Here is a 5,286-nt window from a genome sequence, read left to right as displayed (position 1 = left end):
CCCCCCCCAAAAAAAAAAAAATTTTTTTTTTTTCCCCCCCCCTTTCCATGAGCACTACTAAAGACAACTCACTGCGGTGCAAACCAAATAATGACGTCAAATTGAAATCCTTTTGGATTTCAGTGTCAGGCTATAACATACGAGGGCTACGGTCCGAACCTCTCTGAACACCAGCAATTAAATTTCCCCACTTTAACCTACAACCATTGAGTTAGATTTTACCCCAAATGACATATTTTTATCGTTTTTCCAAGGAGGCAACAAAAAAAATGCGATTTGAACTGGGAAATGAGCTTTATTGGTGAGAAGTTCAAAGTTATAACTAAAACCAGGATTATAACAAAAAAATTCCTTGATTAAAAGAAATATCCATCTCGCCGTTGAAGGGTCAAAATCTCTTTAATTTGGAAAGTGACGAGATGGGGGGAACTTTTATATTAGCCCTTTCCCCCAGCTTATTTATTTTTTGTGTTGTCGCATTTTAAATGTTTTGTCGCTTTATTCTTTAGTTTATTCTCATTCGTGATTCATTGTTGATTACATTTGGAATTATTGAAGTCTACTGGTATTGTCATTTCATTGTCAGTGTGATCTTTTGTGATTGAATAATTAAAGTAAATGATGAATAAAAATTGACAACATTTTTTTATCCGGAATTCGTCACTCTTTCATTCAATGAAAAGATTAGAGTTTAAACAAAAAACAGTGCCCACCCGAGAGTGGGCGTTTATTTATACTTTAAAACGGATCAAAAATGTGGACGGAATACTATGAGACAAGATGTCCGTGGATGTCAAAAGTTGGATTTAATGACATGATCATAAATCACTTTTTTTGCTAAGATGGAGGGTCTTTTTAAATCGTTTCGATATTTGAAGGACGAGTTTTCGGGCCCAAATTTAAAATAGGGTTTTTCCAGAGTACGGCAGTATGGGCATGCGAGGACACGACATGAGATGGAAGACTTTAGAATAGCGTTTGACTTGCAGGGGAAAATATTATTAAAGTATAGCTTCTTTCAATGGTAATGATGGTGATGATGATGATGTTGATAATAATAATGATGATGATGATGATAATGATGTGATGATGATAATAATAATAAATAATAATAATATTAATAATAATAATAAATAATAATAATAATAATAATAATAAATAATAATAAAGGGCATTTATATAGGCTTTACCCGTTGTCACAGCTCTAAGCGCTTTACGTGATATAAACAAAACATATTACAGTAAGACAAGTTTGATGGAAACGTGATACGAATTCAATTTAACAACAACAAAATATTATAATAATATTGCAACATTATGACGGGAAAAGATAAAACTTTAGCGAGATTTGAATGTTGTCAACGAATCCGAGCATCTCACGTGTGATGGGAGAGGTTCCAAAAAAAAAGGGGGGGGGGGGGGAAAATTGGAAAGATTGTTCACCATTTTACGCAATGGCTTAGGTTTGAAAAGGATTGATTGGTATTGCTTGACCTCAAGTTTCTATTGGGGACAAATATATGTTTAGAAGGTCTTTATTATAGGAGGGACTGTTGTTGCTTAAGGATTTGTTTGACAACAGTACAAATCTTATAGGCACTCTTTTTTTTCCACAGGAAGCCAATGTAACTCACGGAGAAGGAGGTTGCTGACAGGTATTTTTTGTTTGCGTACAATGGGTTGGCTGCGTTATTTTGAGCCCAAACCCGAAATTTGCTCATTTTGTCTTTAGCTAAATTGCCAAAGGGAGTTACAATAGCCCAAATTTAGATAAAACGGGGGGGAAAAATTTTAAAACGTTCTGTTTTTTTGTTCTATTAAATTACGAATTTTGCTTTTTTTTTTTCTTTTTATGTACTTAGATTGTTTGTTTTAGTGGCTTGTCGGGGAAAGGGTCTTTACAATGATGACGCCAAAGGGTTTTTTTTGCTTATTGAAAATTTATTTGCTTTTAAAAAGGAAAATGGTGGTTTATTTGCCTGTTTAATGTACTCGGCCTTCCCCTTTAAAATCTCAGTTTTATAAAATTTTAAATTTTTTAAATTATTATGGTCACCCGATTTAATTCTTTAAAAACAGATCGTAATTCGTTGATTAAGAATTTAAAATTACAAAGGGGGTGCTGAATCAATTTTGTGAAAATCATCTGTTTTAAAAAAGTAAGGGGGATTGGGAATCTGGTATCACACTAGAAAGGGGGCTTTATACATTTAAAAAGGACAGGGCAAAGAACAGACCCCTTGTGGCACCAAAGTTTAGTAAAATTTGTTCTGACTGAACCCTTTTCATACGACAGTTCCCATCGATCCGTATTTTGTGTAAACTTTTTTTAAGGGCAATTCCTTTTATGCCAAAAGATTTTTTCTAGCTTCTTAACTAAATGTTTGGTCAATGGTGCAAAGGCAGCGAAAGATCTAAAAGGCATAACATTAATTGTTAGATCACCCATTCATAAAAGTCATTTAAAAATTTTAAAGAAGCGGCCGTTTCAGTACTGTGTTGATGTTTGTAGGCTGCCCCTGAAAGGGTTGGTCAAAATGTTGTTCTTAAGATGAGATGTTAATTTGTCAGTACTACTTCCCCAAAGTTTTGAAAAAAAAGAAAATTTTGATACAGGACGATAATTTTTTAAATAATTGTCGTCCAGTGATGGTTTTTCGAAGGGGGTTTTTGCGAGGCACTTATAAAGCACGAGAAACTTCGCCAGTCGTTGGTGTATTTTGATTGATGTAATGGTGGTAAAAATGTATCGTGGAGCTGGCCAAAAGCTGACTGGAGGGGTTAAGGTTGCAGGATTTAAAATGGGGGGGGGGGGGGGGGGGGCCCGGTTTTTTATCAACCTTTTTTTGAAACTAGGTGAAACGGTTGGAATTGTCCCAAGGGTACCACCCCAATGTATTTATATCTTTAAAAAGGGTTATTCCATCTTTGGGTTTTGAACGAATGTTAGGTTTTGTCTTTAAAAAAGTTGAAAATGTGTTTGGCTGTAGTGGTAGTGAAAAGCATCTTTCCGTAACTAGACATTGCAGATGTTAAAAATTGGTTTTTCAAGATTTAGAAGTTTCGAATTTTGAAAGAAAAAAACGTGGTCTTTTTCCCCTTTTTTTTTGTTGTCTTCCAGGCCGAAAATGGTTCTTGAATATTTCACGATGAACGTAAGGGGCCTGATGTTTTCAGCGTCTTTTTCTCTCCGACATTCGTTTTAGCTTTTCAACGCCGAGTATACCCCGGAGCATACTTGGGTTGGGACGGTCCTTGTTTTGGAAAAAAAAGGGGCATGTTTGTCAAGCGTTTTTGATGGACAACTATTCCCCTGGTCTGGAGAAAAAATTGAATTTTTAGTAGTTTATTTTTCTAAATCGCCTTGAAAATGTCCAAATAAAGCCTTTTTATGTTTCTGGTTGATGTGGTGGGGGGTTTCTTTGGGTGGTTTTGAAACGTCAAGATTGAAAGAAAATTTTAAAGGGGTGGTCCGAAAAGGGGGGGAAAAATCGAAGATTTGCTGTTTTTTTTTTTTTGGGGCTCTGAATTTTTTTACAATTCCCCAATCAAAAATAGACCAGCAGAGGGGGGTTACGTGTTACGACTTTTCGTTGTTCTCCGTAATGACTCGTTCAAATTTTCGGTGTCTGTGCGTTGTCGGAGTGAAATTAAAGTTATAAAAATTAATGGCCAGGACGCGGTGTTGCAATGTTAATGATATGATGATGTTTATGATGATGATGGTGATGATAATGATGATGTGTGATGATGATGTGATAATGATAAAAATCAAAACCACTATTATTGAATTTTTTTTTTTTTTTTTAGGCTCGTTTTTTTTAAAAGGGACAAATAAATTAATGACATATTTATTTCAAATAAAGGACTCTCTCTCTCTCTCTCTCTCTCCTCTCTCTCTCCTCGGGCGCTCTCTCTCTCACACACGTACTACATTCAAGACAATCACTCTTTCTCTTTGTCGCTCTCCCACACACACACAGTCTCTCTCTCTCTCTCTCTCTCTCTCTCTCTCTCTCTTTCTCTTTCTCTCTCTCTCTCTCTCTCTCTCTCTCTCTCTATCTCCCACCAATGTCGCCCCACCCCAACTCTCTTCTCTCTCTCTCTCTCTTCTCTCTCTCTCTCTCTCTCTCGCTCGCTCGCTCTCTTTCTTTCCCTTGTTCATTTTGACTATTCATCACACCTTCCTATTTATTCTGACCTTTTATTTACCACCCCAACCCCCCCCGCATAAGTAAAAAAATAATGAATGTAAGAAATGGATTGCGCATTAGAAAAAAAATAATAATGCATCGCAAAGATCCATAATCGGAAAATTTTCAATTATTTCATGATTAATTGCTTTAAATAATTGAAATGGATTGTTATATCGAATTGTTTGTCCATCATGAAGTGTAGAAAACGGTCTTTGGTCGAAACCAAACTATACCCTCAAATGAGTTCAACGTCAAAGAAAACAAAAAAAAAACCCCAAAACCAAACCACAAACGATAATAAAATAACAAAAACAAAACCAATCCCTCTCCAACAACAACAAAAAAAAAAAAAAACTCCAGAAAAAACAAAACAAAGCAAACAAAACAAACGAAAAAAACAATACAAAAAAACAAAAAACAAAACAAAAACAAAAATAAAACAAAAAACAAAGAAAAACAACCAAAAAAAAAACAACAAAAAAAAAAAAAAAATCCCATCAATAAAACAAACAAAAAATAAAATGCATAGGCTACATAGAAAAAAACCCAAACAAATATCTTAAAATAGAATAAGAACCCCTCCAACAAAGCACCCTCAAAAACAGAAAAGAAACCCGCCAAACACAACTCGAAACAACAAAGAAAATAAATCAAATCAGAAAACAAACAATCAAAACATTACACACACAACACACCACACACCACACACACACACACACAACACACACAAATATATATATATTATATATATATTTATATATATATATATATATATTATATATATACACAAACGCACAAAACAACCAAAGATACAAACCATCCCCCCCCCTCCCCAAAAAAACAAAGTCAAAAACAAAACAAAAAATCAAAACAAAACAAAAAAAAAAACAAACAACAATTATTAAAACAATTTAAAAAAAGCAAAGCAACACAAGCAAACGATCCAATCAACAAACAAAAACAAAAATAGCAAAATTCAAAATAAATACAGACTGAGTATTAACAGCATTATTATTATAATTTAAAATTTTTTTTTTTGAAGTTGTCGAGCGTCAAGGGAGATAAGAAAGAAGCGTGTTAGATGAGTGTG

At 34.3% G+C, this 5,286-nt stretch overlaps 1 protein-coding gene across 1 annotated transcript in view; it reads right to left on the bottom strand.

Annotated features, from left to right (window-relative positions):
- Positions 1-5,033: 5,033 nt before the first annotated feature.
- Positions 5,034-5,286, bottom strand: part of LOC144961114 (uncharacterized) — a gene marked incomplete at its 5' end in the record, with an annotated part of 2,453 nt that continues 2,200 nt past the window's right edge. The window contains one exon of the mRNA XM_078894422.1: positions 5,034-5,286. This exon is cut by the window's right edge and continues 206 nt beyond it.

Source organism: Berghia stephanieae, unplaced genomic scaffold, assembly GCF_034508935.2.
Source record: "Berghia stephanieae isolate SIO BIC M18660-M18661 unplaced genomic scaffold, UCSD_Bste_1.3 scaffold1450, whole genome shotgun sequence".
Taxonomy (NCBI): Eukaryota; Metazoa; Mollusca; class Gastropoda; order Nudibranchia; family Aeolidiidae; genus Berghia; species Berghia stephanieae.
The sequence above is the reverse complement of the archived record's forward strand: the minus strand, read 5'-3'. Positions and strand labels throughout refer to the sequence as shown.